This window comes from Berghia stephanieae, chromosome 2 (genome assembly GCF_034508935.2).
Source record: "Berghia stephanieae isolate SIO BIC M18660-M18661 chromosome 2, UCSD_Bste_1.3, whole genome shotgun sequence".
In the NCBI taxonomy this organism is placed as follows: Eukaryota; Metazoa; Mollusca; class Gastropoda; order Nudibranchia; family Aeolidiidae; genus Berghia; species Berghia stephanieae.
In genome coordinates, this window is record NC_088361.1 from 113,775,608 (window position 1) to 113,792,595 (window position 16,988).

General features: G+C 37.2%; 1 long non-coding RNA gene across 1 annotated transcript in view; it reads right to left on the bottom strand.

The window, feature by feature from the left end:
• LOC144963828 (uncharacterized) overlaps positions 1–16,988 on the bottom strand; it is a 181,481-nt gene that overhangs the window by 48,282 nt on the left and 116,211 nt on the right. The gene's annotated exons all lie outside the window — the stretch shown is intronic.

A 16,988-nucleotide genomic window follows, 5' to 3' on the forward strand; every position in this document is an offset into this window, starting at 1 on the left:
TTCTAAATCAGACAGAATTATTCATCATCTCATGACAGATTAATGTACTATTAGGGACTATGACTATTTATTGACATATCTGTATGCCCTATTATTTTAACCCTCTCCTTACCAATCGAAGTTGCTGAGTGGTTAAGGCTGGAATGACCCAGGTTCGAGCCCCGCTTCAGGCACTTTCGTTTTTTTTCCTTGAGCAAGATTATTAACCCCCAATTTGCTCACTTGGACAACATGGGTGATTCCTGTTGACATCAGACATCTTGTTTGATGAGTTATCTATATTCCTTCGTGAAATGCCTAGGCGACGGTATCTTATGATGTCGTGACGGAAAAGGCATAATTTTTTTGTTTTTGATTACCAATCATAGGAAAATCGTCACATTGGTTACGATGCAACCGACAATTTTCTCATTCTGATTTCTCTTGTACATCACAAAATTTATAGAAATGGATTACAGCTAAAAATACTAAACATTGTGTTGTAGACATTATTTTGCTGAACAACATTCTGTATAGAATGTACTTGTGACTATTTTGTTTGAGTAAGAGCAGTCTATTTTTGTTTTGGGCGAGTGTGAATTTTCGGGGGAAATTCTTAAAATGGCTCGTAAGGAGAGAGTTAAGGAAAAGCCAATTCTAAGAAAAACACAACTCAAAGCCATCGGGAAAAAAAAACATTGAAAAAAAATATACCAAAGAAAAGAGAAGCAGCCAATCAAAAAACAAAACAAAACAAAAACAAAAACAAACAAACAAACAAACAAAAAAAAACAATAACAACAAAACAAAACAAACAACAAAAGTAAAAAAGAATAAATAAAAAACAAAAACAAAATGAAATTAAGAAAAAAAGCCCCAATAAAACTTCCCAAAACAACCAACAAAAAAACAAGGCAAACAAACCCAAAAAACAAAAAAAAAAAAAAAAAAAAAAAAAAAAAAACAACAACAAAAAGCAAAAATAAAGACAAAAAAACAAAACAAACAAACAAACAAAAAAACAAAACAAAATAAAACCCAACAAAAAGCCGTTAAAAATATGACCCCCCCCTCACCATTAAAAAATAAAAACAAAAAACAAACAAACAAACAACAACGATTCAAACAAACAAACAAAAAGACAACCCCCCTCCCTAGCATAAATAAAACAAGTAGAAAAAAATCAATAAAAAAAGAAAGTATCTTTCTTAAAAAAATAAAAAAACCAACAAAAAATAAAACAAAACAAAGAACATAACAGAGAGAATGTTTCATTCCAGATTAACATCATGGTTTGTGGGGGTGTTTGCGTGTCTCTTCGCGTTTGGCAGTTACGCCTATCCGGGATATCTTAGACTTTCGACCAAGCGGCTCCTTCTTCGTCCTGCTTTTCTGCTAGGATCTGCTTCCTTGCAGTGGGGATGCAACCCCAGCATGAGTGGCTGATTTTGTCCGGTACAGCTTACTTTTAGTATTCGCAGCTTCCCGTTGTAGGGCATCCCCCTATCGGCCATCTGGGGATCTGCCGGGTAGTGTTTGCCTTCTCCTGATGCATGACAATCCCTCCTGGAACTTGCAAGGTTCCCCGGATAAATAAGTATAATTTATGAAGCGCCAGTCTCCACCAAACGTTACAAGACATAGATAGTTGACATGAGAAACTTACAAGTATAAGAAAATGAAATGCTACGATTGTAGATGATATGTTAAGTTATGGTGATAACAATGGAATGTGGAGAATGTGGACATGAAATATTAGGGAAAAGTAAATCTAAAATGTTCTTTCTTCCGTCGAGACTTGAAGCACTCAGTAGTATGAGCACTTCTGATAAAGACCGAGAGAGAATTCCAGATTGATGGTGCCGCAAAGTCAAATGCACGTTCCGAGAAGTAAGTTTTAGACATTTTTCTTTTTAACTCTTTCGGCGCAGTTGGCCGCACTGTGCGGCCAAACTTTAAATTGAAAGAAATAAAAAGATACCTTTAAATTGTCAGTGAGCGCTCTGTGACATTATCCTGAATCCAGCCAGGGGCACTTCGGGTGTTCCCAAATCGATTTTCATGGTGACGTACAAGGATTTTATGATCTCTTATATCGAATGCCACACTTAAGTCGAGGAGAAAAAGGATCACGTTGTTTTTTTCCATTGAGTGAGCAAATATTTTAAGATTGCTAATATAAAAAGACCACCTAATAGGGAACAGAAGTCTGATGTCAAAAACTGGGTCCAATCTCACTGGAAATATAATAGCACTCTTCAGGAGGACTAGATACATGCCTTGTGTAATTGATCTTCTGGTTTCAGAGCGATGGCATCTTATTTTCTAGTCTGAATATATCATGTTGGTCGTCAATAAAGATCATCCATCCTCGCTCTTTTACTTCCCGTAATCCTAAGAATCTGCCTATACCTCCTGCTACTAAAATAGTTTTGTCACATTATGAGCTCAAAGCTCATTATATAACCTAATCATTTATAATCCTCCGAAGGAATAGTTACATGCACATGTTTAGAACCGGAAGAGTTGATGGTGATAAGTCAATGACTTCTGTGCCCCATTGACGGCTAATATTGTATGAACAGTAAATCTTGAAATAATCAATAAGTTGCGTAGCATATTTAGCATGCCATAACCGCGGACTTCCGCTTAATAGACGAACATACATCTAAAAAATGAATTGAATGTGATATTAGAGTTTATGATGAAGTGAATGAACGGAATATTTATTTGTCCAGACTGCGAGAGAAAAAGTAAATGCCAAAAAAAAAATAATAAAATAGATAATGACATTCTGAGAAGGAGAAGAAGAAGAAGAAGAAAAGGAGGAGGAGGAGGAGGAGGAGGAGTAGGAGGAGGAGGAGGAGGAGGAGGAGGAGGAGGAGGAGGAAGAATAATAATAATAATAATAATAATATAATGATGCTGATATAATATAATAATAATAATAAATAATAATAATAATAATAATAATAATAATAATAATAATAATAATAATATATAATAATAATAATAATAATAATAATAAATAATAATAATAATAATAATCATGATCATAATCATAATAATGATAATAATAATAATAATAATGATAATAATAATAATAATAATAATAATTATTATGATGATGATGATGATATTAATCCCCCGTGTGGTGTCCGGGGTCCCTCAACTGAGAGGGTCAAGAATAGCCCAACGCCAAGCCAGCGTGTCGTAAAAGGCGACTAATGGTGTGTGATTCTCCCATCTTCGAGTCACCTGGTCCTCCAGGTTGGGGGTTGGCAAAGGGTTAACACCCCTTTCCGTTAAACTCAAATCGTTACAGAAACGCAGACAGACAAACCAAATCCTTTTTTTAGCTTGGGCGACCGAAGAGTTTCTGGAATTACAGAATTTATGAAGGACAACAGACAAAGCCGAAAGGACTCTGCTGACCCGATGACGTCTTCGCCAAACAAGCAGCTTCGAATTGCGTCGTGGAACGTTCGCACCATGTATGAAGCAGGAAAAAGCTCTCAAGTTGTGACTGAGATGAGAAGATACAGGCTACATATACTTGGAGTAAGCGAAACCCACTGGATACAATCCGGACAGAAACACCTCAAGTCTGGGGAGAAGATTTTATATTCAGGGAGAGGGGACGGGATTCATACATAGGGAGTAGGAATAATTCTAAGCAAGTTTGCCCAGAAGTCACTGAGAGGATGGGAACAACACGGAGAAAGGATCATCATGGCGTCCTTTACAACACGGAGTAAGAAGATCAGCATGAACATTGTACAGATCTATGCCCCAACAAATGATGCAACAGATGAGGACAAAGATACATTTTATAGTCTGCTACAACAAGTCATTGACAAGTTGCCAAGGAAAGACATCAACATATTGATGGGAGATGCTAATGCAAAAGTGGGACAGGATAACGTAGGTTATGAAGGTATCATGGGACGTCATGGCATGGGAGAAATGAACGATAATGGTGAGAGATTTGCAAATTTCTGTGCATTCAACAGTTTGGTGATTGGAGGATCAGTGTTCCCCCATAAGAGGATCCACAAAGCAACTTGGGTCTCACCAGATGGTGTGACAGAGAATCAGATTGATCATTTTTGTATCTCTCGTAGATTCAGACGTTCATTGGAAGATGTGACAGTACGGAGAGGGGCAGATGTTGGATCAGACCACCACCTGTTATTTGCAAAGCTTAAGCTCCGACTCAGAAAACATGGGGCCAGATCACATACAAGAAAAAAAATTCGAGGTGAATGGACTTGATGGGGAAAAGAATGAGGAATTCAAACTACAATTGAGTAATAGATTCCAACCTCTTACTGAGCTCGAGGAGGACATAGATGTAGAGTCACATTGGGCAAAGATCAAGGAAGTCTACATAACAACTTGCCACGAGGTATTGGGGGTAAAGAAATCGGAACATAAAGAATGGATAAGTCCAACCACCTTGGACCTTATTGAAAAGAGGAAAACAAGGAAGGAACAAGTGAATGCAAGCCGAACAAGGGCTTCAAGACTGGATGCACAAGAGCAGTATCGAGCCATAGCTAAGGAAGTCAAAAGATCTGTGAAGAAAGACAAGGAAGCATTCATGAACAGACTTGCAGAGAAAGCAGAAGCAGCAGCGACTGGAGGACACATGAGGATCCTTTATCAAACTACCAAGACACTTGCTGGAAAATATGGGAAACCAGAGATACCAGTCAAAGACAAAGATGGGAAAACTATTTTTGGAAAAGAGGCTCAATCTGAACGATGGAGGGAACATTTCAACTGCCTTCTGAACAGACCACCACCAGACAACCAGCCAGAAATTTTGCCTGCAAGGATTGAGCTACCAATTAGCTGTGATCCACCATCGATAGCAGAGATTGTGGGTGCCATTAATAAGATGAAAAGGGGGAAAGCTGCTGGACCAGACCAGATTCCACCGGAGGCTCTAAAAGTTGATGCGGAAAGAAATGCTGAGGCCCTGCACCCACTATTTGAGAGAATCTGGAATGACGGGATATTCCCAAAGGATTGGAAGGAAGGACATCTTATCAAGCTTCCAAAGAAAGGGGACCTCAGTAATTGTGATAATTATCGAGGCATCACTCTTCTTTCTATCCCAGGAAAGGTTTTCAACCGAATTATTTTAGAGAGAATTAAGAATGGAACAGATGCTAAACTGCGGGACGAACAGGCAGGTTTTCGGAAAAACCGTTCAACCACCGACCAGATTACCTCTCTGCGAGTCATAGTGGAACAGTCTATAGAATGGAACTCTCCTCTTATTGTCAACTTCCTGGATTACGAGAAGGCTTTCGACAGTATTGACAGAGAAACATTGTGGAAAATTCTGGCACATTATGGACTCCCTGAAAAGATAGTAAACCTCATTAAGGAAATGTATGAAGGATCAAGTTGCAGGGTTGTACATGAAGATCAGCTTACTGACAGCTTTGAAATTAAGACTGGTGTCAAGCAGGGATGCTTGCTCTCTCCATTCCTGTTCATTCTTGCCATTGATTGGCTAATGAAGGAAACCTCCAAAGGGAGAAGAAATGGGATACAGTGGACCCCCTGGACACAGTTGGATGATCTGGATTTTGCAGATGATCTGACTCTTTTGTCCCACACCCAGGATCAGATGCAAGCAAAAACCACAATTATAAACAGCCTCTCGGAATCAATTGGTCTAAGAATTCACCCTGCAAAGTCAAAGGTCTTGAGGATAGGTACGCGTCAAAAGGAGCAGATCAAAGTAAAAGATCAGGAACTCGAAGATATAGACACTTTCTGCTATCTCGGAAGTATAATTGACAAGGATGGAGGCACGGAAGCAGAGGTGAAAGCACGAATAGGAAAGGCACAGGCTGCATTCACATCTTTGAACAGAGTTTGGAGAACTAAAGATATTTCCCTTCGACTAAAGCTAAGACTTTTCAACTCAAACGTGAAGTCTGTCCTACTGTATGGATGTGAAACTTGGAACGCATCACAGGCATGTATAAGGAGGGTACAGATTTTCGTAAACAGGTGCATGCGTAAGCTACTCAGAATAAAATGGATGGATAGAATAAAAAATGAAGAAGTATGGAAAAGAACACAGCAGAAACCAGTGGGAGAGGAAATAGGAAGAAGACGATGGAGGTGGATTGGACACACGCTTAGAAAGAATGACTCAACTATAACAAAGAAAGTATTGGACTGGAACCCTCAGGGCAGAAGATCAAGGGGAAGGCCACGAGGAACATGGAGAAGAATTAAAGAAGCTGATATACAGAGAAGTGGTAAGACCTGGAATGAGATAAAAAAGTTGGCTCAGGATAGAGAAGGATGGAAACTGTTTGTCTGTGGCCTATACCCTGACCCAGGGTGAAAAAGGCAATGATGATGATGATGATATATAATAATAATAATAATAATAATAATAATAATAATAATAATAATAATAATAATAATAATAATAATAATAATAATAATAATAATAATAATAATAATAATAATAATAAATAATAATAATAATAATAATAATAATAATAATAATAATAATAATAATAATAAATAACAATAATAATAATAATAACTTGACTTACTTGACTTAGATGCCTTTCGCTTCTCGACCGAAAGATCGGGTCGCCTTGGCTGTTTCCAGTATTTCCTGTGTGAGGTGTCTCCAATATTGCCGGTCCTCCGCTAGGGTTCTCAGATTTTCAAGGTCCCCTGCCGTTATGAGACTAATGCTTTGTCCAAGTGATGTGAGGTTTTTGTTTAGGATCACAGGGAGTGTTGTGATCGGTCTTCCTCTGAAAAGGTTCCCGTGTTTTTGGAAATATCCCGACATGGCTTGGTTAGCTGGTATGTTTTTGTCCCTGCGTAGTATGTGACCGAAAAGTTGCCATCGTTGTTGTAAAATGTCAAGGGAGATTGGTCTTTCTTTTGTGATCTTATAGAGTGATTCATTTGAGATCTTTTTTGGGTATTTGATGTCCAGTACCCTTCTTAGCTGTGTGCGATGGAAGGCATCCAGATGTTCTTCTTCGGATTTTGTCAACGCCCAAGTGCCGCAGTTATACAGAAGTACCGGTTTTACAAGAGCACGGTACAGTTTCAGTTTGGTTTTTCTCTTTATTTTGTCACCTCTAATCCATACATTGGTGAGTTTACTGAGTGCGGCGTTTGATAGCTGTTTTCTTCTTTGTACATCCATAATAATAATAATAATAATAATAATAATAATAATAATAATAATAATAATAATAATAATAATAATAATATAATAATAATAAATAATAAATGACAATAATAATAATAATAATAATAATAATAATAATAATAATAATAATAATAATAATAATAAATAATAATAATAATAATACAACTTTATACCATCCCAGAAATGATTTTTTGGTGTACTTACGTATTATAATCGACATATTATCATTATTTGTATGTATATGTGTAAAGACAAAATAAAATGGGATTCAATATAACAAAGCCTCCTTTGAGTGAATTTTTATGCATTTATTACACATTAAGTATATCTAACTCTTTTATTTGTATCCGGAGTGAGTGAAGGAAGATCAACCAATATAATTATTATACCTACTTGAAAAATAACATAAGAAAAAGAACAACATCAAAAGATCGGGTGCAGTGGCAGCAACAATTTTTGTGGTTTGATAATCAGCCGATTATTTTGTTTTGTGATGTTGTTTTTCTTTGGTGACAATGTTTTGCATTGGTTTGAGGGCATTTCCATTATAACAACGAGCCCATAACAATTGGATTCAGTAGTCTGATGTCACGCGCCCGGCAACGGCGGCCATCTTGGTTCTAAACAAAGAAAATCTTTACTTTTTATTCTTCATGCTGGCGAGAACTTTTCATTCCCTTTTCATATGCCCTGTGATCAGAATGTGTAAAAGTCAAAACATGATCAAATTGATGGTTTTTTTCCCTCTGGATACGCTTTTAAGCTCGCCGGAGAAATATTTCATACGGCGTCCGCTATTGTTCCGATAGTTTAGAGCCAGTGTTACTAAGTTACCATACGTCATTAGGAAGGAAGTGATGGTACGACTATTGAATCCTATTTGGGTTATCAGACCTGCATGCATTCGAAAAAGTTCATCACAAAAGCCTATTGAGAAAACTCTTTCACTACGGCATTTCAGGCAATTTATACTCTTTGGTTGAATCATTTCTCACCGGTCTCAAACATAAAGTAATGGCTGAAAACAAAATATCGTCATCATTGCTATCAGGAGTACGACAAGGAACGGTACTCGGACCGCTACTTTTTAAAAGATATGATATATCTACGATGTGCATGCCAGAACGAATATCCCCGGGTTCAACGATTCGATTGTTTGCAGATGACAGTCTATTATATCGACAAATAAAATCAGAGAAAGATGGAGTCATTCTATAACAGGGCCTCGCAAACCTACAAGAATGGGAAAGCGAGTGGAACTTGGAGTTCCATCCCCAAAAAAATGTCGTCATCCGAATAACCAACAAAAGGAGGATAATTGACCATGACTTTACAATCCACAATGAAAAATTGAAAACTGAAACAAAGGCTGATTACCTGGGCAAAAGAATCGACGACAAGTTAAGATGGAACCTACATATTGAAAAGATATGCAACAAATCCAATAACATCCTTAGCTTTCTACGTCGAAGCCTCTCATCATGCCCCACAAGAGCGAAAGAAAAGTGCCACAATGTTTTTGTAAGACCTGTTTTGGAATACAGCAGCAGCACATGGGACCCGATTACACGAACATCGATCAATAAGATAGAAATGGTTCAAAGAAGGGCCAGTAGATTTGTCTGTTTTTTTTTTTTTTTTGTTTGTTTGTTGCTTTAGGTCTCTTCCAACACAATTGAGGTTATATGAGAGACCGCTGAAACAAAAAAACAAGCAATCTAACAAAAATAGTACAAATGTAAATCAAAATCATAACCTAAAGATATCATAAGCTAAATTATAAATAACCAAGAACAAACAGGCAGAAGCAGGATAGGCTAGTAAAGAGAAGAAGAAACGACATCACTATCGGATCGTACACCCATGCGAACATCATAGGTATATGATTCAAGGGTGATGCTCCCATCCAACCACCCGCAGATTTGTCTGTAATGACTACAACCGGAAACACATTGTAAAGGACATGACGGAGCATTTAAATTGGACCCCACTTATTGAACGGAGAAAGACGCAAAAGCTCAATATGTTGTCCAAAGGCCGACAGAGAACCACCACCATCCCAATTAACACATCGAAAAAACAAGGAAGAAAAGAAAATGCATATATGCACTTCAAAATTCTAGAATCAATGTGCACAAACAGTCATTCTTCCCCAGTGCTAGTCCCGCATGGAACAACATCCCTGAAAATATAAGGGCAACAAATAGCCCGACAATATTCTACCGTTATCTCGACCAGTTTAAATCCACTAGATAAATATTACGTCTAACCCCCCCCCCCCCCCCCCAAAAAAAAAAAAAAAAAAACAAACAAAAAAAAAAAAAAAAAAAAAAAAAAAAAAAATCCAAAAAACAAACCCCCCCCCCCCCCCAAAAAAAAAAAACAAACACAAAACAATTGAGCTTTATATAGCGCAATATCTACTAAATGTGCTCAAAGCGCTTTACAAGGGGTCCCTGGTCAACAGAAACATTTAGCATGTAGGACGGGAAATGACGCCTGTTAGTTAGGCGATATTACAATTTTTCGGACAAAGACAACTCTGTTAACGGCCAGGTACTCATTTTACACATGAGTACGGTAAGAGAATGTGAGTAAAGAGCCTTTTCCAAGGACTCAACTATGCGCCGAGCGCGAGGCTCGAACCCAGGACCTTCCGATCCGAAAGCGAGTGTCATACCACTAGACCACATAGCCGCACAATGCCACCCCACCACATCTAGTTGCGTCAATCTTCATCACATTCATAAAGCTGCAACTATTTTGGATTGGATTGGGAGGGAATATGTTGGGTTCCTTTCAAGTCGAGAGTTTAAGACAATTTTATAATTTGACGGTGAGTTTTAATCGAACGACATATTGTGAAGCGCAAATGTGACCCACCGTCTCAAAGCGGTATTATGTCGGGATCCACTCGGTTAGGGAAATTGAATTTATAGCCACCAATATCAAACTTGGGTTTAATTTCTCTACGTCATGTTGGAGTATAAATACTATTTTTTGCTTTACAAAAACTTCTAAGGTCCAATTTCTCATCATTCTATCTCTAAATTCACTTTCTGGGGTCTGAATCATCCCGACATAATACCGTTCTGAGGCGGAGGGTCACAAATTTTCTGGCCGTATTGTAAAAAAAGTATTTTTTATCGAAATACGACAACATGTACATAGTTGTGGTTTAAAGAAAGTGATAGAACTTGTGTAAGTGGGCAATTCAATAAAACTATTAACTCATATTACCAGCGACTAGAGAAAAATGAATATCGTTTCAGTCCGATAACTTTTTGAGTACCATCGAGCGATTCCAAATGTATGTGACGGTTAGGAGAAAAATTTACTTCGCCGATTATGATGTGTGACAAATACGATTCAATAGTCTGATGTCACGCCTCCAGGCAACGGCGGCCATCTTGGTTCTAAACAAATAAAATCATTACTTTTTATTTTTCATGCTGGCTAGAACTTTTCATATGCCTTGTGATCAGAATATGTAAAAGTCAAAACATGATCAAATTTATGGGTTTTTTCCCCATCTGGATACCCTTTATGCTCGCCAGAGAAATATTTCATACGGGCATCCGCCATTGTTCCGATCGTTTAGAGCCAGTGTTACTAAGTTACCATGCGTCATTAGGAAGGAAGTGACGTTACGACTATTGAATCGTATTATGGACGATCTCTCTTTCTCTCTCCATTCATCTAATCGACGCGAGGAAATCCTCAATGGCGGAGACATAATATAAAATTTGAACAATTTTGGTCAGTCTTGATATCACCATCGGCCTCTTAACTCTTAATAACCATATAGTATATGCTATCTAATTTAATAAAGTTATCCCCTGATTAAAACACGCCCCCCCCCCCCCCCCAGAAAAAGACAAAAATAAGATATAACCCCCTCCAAAGAAATGAACAAATAACCCAACAAAGGAAAAACTAAGCAAACAAAACAACAACCTCGGGGAAATCGTCTTGGACTACGAAGCCTATAGATGTGGTATCTAAAATCTTAAGCATTTCTGACATTGAAAAATGACCAAATAGGGTAATTAAAAGTCTTGGATGTTGTGATAGCATGGAAAAGAGGGAGTGGAAAGAAGCAGATAGATCATATTGCATTACCATGGAGTGTTTGTATATAACTTGTCTTTGTTTATTTCTCACAAACCACGTATCACATTTTCTGCGATATATCCACGTGTGACCAATCTGACAGAACGGGGTAATTCGTGGTATCATATATCGGCCGTTTTCAGAAAAACGCCAAATTCGAGTCCTCAAATTTTTAAAAAGTCAAGTATTTCCAACATACTCATTATTTTGTGTATGCTTTCTGTGATATGTATGCGACATAAAATTGTAATAACAGGGCTTAATGAGTTTCCATTGGTCACTTATTCAAGTATTTGTGAATCACGATCCACATGTGACTCATTCCTGTTACGCTTAAAAAATTATGTCACATTACATAAGTTAACACATTTTAGGACAATTATTGAAATAAAACATTGAAAAACAATAAACACAGAGCATTGATACTAATTCTGACAACAAAATGACATTTATTGTTTTACAAAAGGCATTCAGAAATCAGTTTTTGAAAACAAAGGATATTATTTGAGAAATCATCATCTCCAAAAAATTGTAGGAAAATGACAAAAATAAAAATTGTTTACCATAGTCTAGGTATATAAGTGTTAAACCACCACAAATAATATTTCCTTTCAAGTACTCATATTTATCATGAAAAAAAAATGAAAAAGTCATTCTTAACAGGAATGAGTTTGTGTAACAGGAATGAGTGGACGTAACAGGAATGAGTTTTCTGTTACAGGAATGAGTAATTACAACACATTTATTCGAAAGGATTATAAATTCAATACGCTTAGTGACTGAAACTCAGAAGGGGAACAAAATGGTTAGGGCGCCTATACAATGATTTGGGGCTTATGTTAGTAGAGACTCACAAAAGAGCAACAACATTGTTTGTTAACTTAACTCTAGGTTGAATCAATTGATTCAAGATAACTCTTTCGCGGCAGTTCGGAATGTTTGGATAAACAGACAAAAGAGGCATTTTTTATAACACTAGAAATAGCAAGAAGCTGCCACAAACCCATGTATGATTTTGGTTCACTTTATGACATAACGTCCAGTTTGAACAACTCTCCCAGGGTATCTTTATCACTTATGTGAACATCGAGAATATAATGGTCCAAGTTTGTGACAAAAAATCAACAACTGTCTGGAAGTTGTCATTTAGTGAAGCAAGGTTTGAATCTGACAAATAATGGTCCTTGTGTAAAGCCAGCTCTTATATCAATCTTACTCGTATTTCGTCTGTTTGTGTGTCTTTGCCAAATGCATACACTGCACCACAGGCAGGCAGGCAATCCCCATCGGCCCTCAGATTGACTGGAAATAACTGTTTCCCATAAAACAGAGATCTAGGTATATCATTTGGAATGAAATGGGTAAACCTTTTGTCAATACCAATGCGAGTTTTGATTACACTTCTGTTGGCCCCAACTATTTCACAAACACGTAATGCTTGATTTTCACATTCACCAACCACTTCAACAAATGATTTGCATTCATTCAATCTTTTGATAAAACCATTGTAATCGATTTCAGTCGGCATCACCTTCATGTCTATGTCATCTTGGTCATGTTCATCACTTGGGTCACTGTTTAAGTCAACCGGTGCAACTTCGGGCATGTCTCCATCATTACCTTTGAAAACCTGTTGCTTGAAATCACTTTGTAGAAATGAATGAAATTTAACTGATGTGACCAACAACATGTTTGAACATTCTTGACTCCTTTTCTCCAAAGCGCTGAAGCAAGCATGTTAATGTTTTCACATTTTTACATGCACATGTTTCTCTGTCCCTTTTTCTTAGAGTAACAACCCAAAATGGCTTAAGTCGGTAGAATGAAGAAACTGACACGTATGGGTTGCAAGAGATGTATCCTTTGTACAAATGTGACATTGTATTACATAATAGTCTTCTTTATTTCTTGACTTTATTTCTTGTTATTGTGTTTCTCTTTCCTGGAGCTAATTTAGAAGTGTCACCTTTCAGGAAAAAATCTCTTACTATTTGCTTGACAAGATCTGGAAATTTTGGAGGCATTTGACGCCGTTTCCGAATTTTTCCAAGAGTTTATATTTTTGAGAGTCATATCAGCTGCCAAATGTTTCACGAATTTGTACATGTGCCTTCTGTTCCTCAAATGTTTGATGTCTTATAGGAGTGCAAAATGATATTGTAATGTTTTTTTCACTGAATTTTTGCCACATTTCTTGTTTTTTCTGCTATCTTTTAAACGTTTTCTAGTTTTTGATCAGTGTACGTGTCAACAGAAATTTGTGTTTTTTTTTAATGACCTGTCCAAGCGCTTTTTTGTACTTTTTGGATTTCTTTTTCTAATGAGAAAGAGAGGAGAACAGCCTTTTCACTTCTTCAAGACTTTGGTTTTTCAACATAAAGGTTTCATTGGCTGTTTTAGTAGCTTGATATCTTTGACGAGAGACATACTGGAGTGGATATTATGAGCGTGAGGATGGAGTGTAACTCAGATCAAGATTTTGCTGTTTCCGGTTTGGAGTGTGTGTGTGATAATCTTTTATCCAATTCTTTCTCTGTTTGCGTTGTTCTCTTGGTGTCTTATCTTTTATGGACTTTTTCTTTCCACTCGATTTGTCGCTCTGGTATTTGTCTTGTTCTTTTTTAAGATTAACAGCACGTAAAATAAGATCTCCATCTCGTCTTTGATGGTAAAGTCGGTGCTCTCGGCTGACGTCATGACTTTTTTGGCCTTTGTGATAAGAAAACAAAATAAAACAATCGTTACAACAAAGCTATGACCCTTGAAAATGAACACAATATCAAGTTACATTTCGCCACCCTCATTCCTGTTACAAAACAAGGTGTAACAAGAATTAAAGTCAAGAAACAAAGAAGACTATTATGTGATGCAATGTCACATTTGTACAAGCGATACCGGGCCGTTAAAATCATAGTAATCATCTAAAATATATGTGAGCCTAACAGGCAACAAACTATGTTTGGACATTGGGCATTTGGTATTGGCAAGTTAACTTTGCACTAAAATAGTCTTTCAGGAATGGAAGAAATGAATATGTATACATTAAAAAATGTTTTTAATGGTAACCTTGTAACCATGAATGTAACACTTCAGTGGTTTACAAAACACTTTACCAAACACATCCTTATGAAACAAAAGAATATGCTATGAATCAATAAACCATGTGGAGGCGCCGTGGCCTAGTGGTTACCAAAAGGACTCCCGACTGGGAAGTAACAGGTTCGAAAACCTCCACAGCCATAGAGTGGTTTCCTTAATCAATGAAATTAAGGCTGGTTGATTCACTTTGCTTCACCCAGGTGTATATTATTGTACCAGTACTGCTAGACCAACGTCGTATTCATAAGTTAAATGTCTGTTTCATGCTACAGAAACAGGGATAAGCTCCGATTCTATGGGGCCATTATGCTCCAAAGGACTTAGTTACAATAAAACGTGTGTTTTATTTTATGAAAGTTCACATTCCTCATTCCTGTTACTCATTCCTGTTATGTTTTCCTCATTCCTGTTACATCCCTCATTCCTGTTACAAAACAAGGTGTAACAGGAATGAGTGTAACAGGGATGAGTTTATCATCGCTTCGATTCATACTATCCCTAAAATATGCTTTACTCCAACATTGAAGTATGACTATTATTTAGAGCCTTCAAAAAGCTATATACTGATACGTTTTTTAAAAAAATTCAATTTCTAATTTAAATAACAAGCCCTGGTAACAGGAATGAAGGTCATGGTCTAATGTTGAACATTACTCACCATTCTTGAAGCGGTTTTGATCTGGAAATCACACTGGATGAAAAAAACCATGTGTTTGTAGTTTCGGCCATGATGGAAAAGGGGCAGCTACGGCGAGAAAACATTGTTCGTTGCACTTCTATTGTTTAGAGGATTTTAATTGGTTAATTTTCACTGCCATTACAGGAATGAGTAACCCCCTTGGGGACAAACTTTAGAAATATATAATAAATTTTGTAAAAGTCTGATTGTTACAAAATTTTATGAGGATGTTAGAAGATGGCAATTTTCATCAGCTGAATTCATAGTTGTATACAACAAGACACTCCATTTCGTTAAGAATTCGATTTTTAGCCATCATCCAAAAAAAAAAAGGACAGGGTATTTTCCTCTACCCCCGTCAATACAATACGTCGTATCTATCCTGAATCTCTCTCGATTTTTGTTTTTTATGTTTCATACAAGTTAGTAATGTGTAGTGAGACTGTGTAAGCAAGTATTTGTTAACAATATATGCATCAAATATTTCAAAGAGCCAATTATCGTCACAGGACAGGAATTTGGCAGTTTTTTGAAAAAGGCCGATATAAATGGGACGGGAAAGGGTCCGATACGCGTTTTTTTTACGAACCAACCGAAAGATGCGAGTGTAGTTAGAGTAGAAATAATTTCGGCCGTACCGTAATCAAACTTTGATAACAACAAGAGATGAAGTGAGTAGGAAAGTGCCAGAAGACAATTAGAGAATAAAAGTTTTTCGCGGCGGTGATGTGGGTTTGAACGTAAAACGTAATAAAACGTACATTTTTATTGCACTTTGTTGGTAAATATCTACAAAATGAATGGCTACATAGTAATGGGATTCCGGTAAAAGTGTCAGCAATCATTGCCCTGCGTATGTCCAAAAATAAAGACGATTCGTGCAAGTATGACCAAGCCACAATATTTTTCAACCCCGACCTCCGATGGTGAATGCATTCTTCATGAAAAATATTGCAATAGGTATAAGCAGCACTTTTCAGCGTGTGATTCTTTTTTACAACCCTACCCCCCCCCCCCCCCCCCCCGAAACCCGATAATATCCGACAAAGTTATGGGAAGTAAGCAACAGTGGGGAGTGAACCTGATACTTAGGGAAGTGTAACCAGTGGGGAGTGAACTTGAGAATATGGGTTTCGTAAAAAAGCAATACCAGGGGATTATTACTTTTTTTTACGAAACCCGACGAACCCTGACAATATCCGACAAAATTATGGGAAGTAGGCAACAGTGGAGAATGAACCTGGGACTCAGGGTTTCGGCGAGTTTCTTAAAAAAGCAATTACTTTTTTACCCGCCGAAACCCATAGTCTCAGGTTCACTCCCCACTGGTGTATACTTACCTTACGGCGTTTGCAACACATTTAGGTCATATCAGCGCCAGTAAAAAGGAAGAAATGAGATAGACAAATGATTCTAGATTACAATTAAAGCACCAAAGAAAATTAAGAAAAAGGGGAAATGGCTCAAATAGGGAACATATGTAGATTCCAAGAGAATACCATCAATGTAATTAGTTTGAGATCACCTAAAAGTCTTATCCAGACACAAGATCCAACTAGGAGGAACACTCATTCCAAGACAAAGAAAGAAAGCAAGTTGAAACACAGATATAGGGTTATAGAAGACACAGTAAGTGATCTTCTTGCCCACTATGGGAAGTCAAGAGCCCCATCCAGATATCAATATTTCAAAATAACAGGTTTGTAGATATTATGTATACGAGTTTCCAAACGGCTCCAACTCTGAAAATAAAGTAGACTTTTTTTCTTTTCATGAACAAATCCACTCAGAACTTAAGAAAAGTCTTGGGGTTTTTTCTCAAAGTAATACTAATCTTCCTACGGATTTGTTAAATTACGTTGATCGTATATGAAAATCCACCTCCCTCCCTCTCCTTTTCTCCTA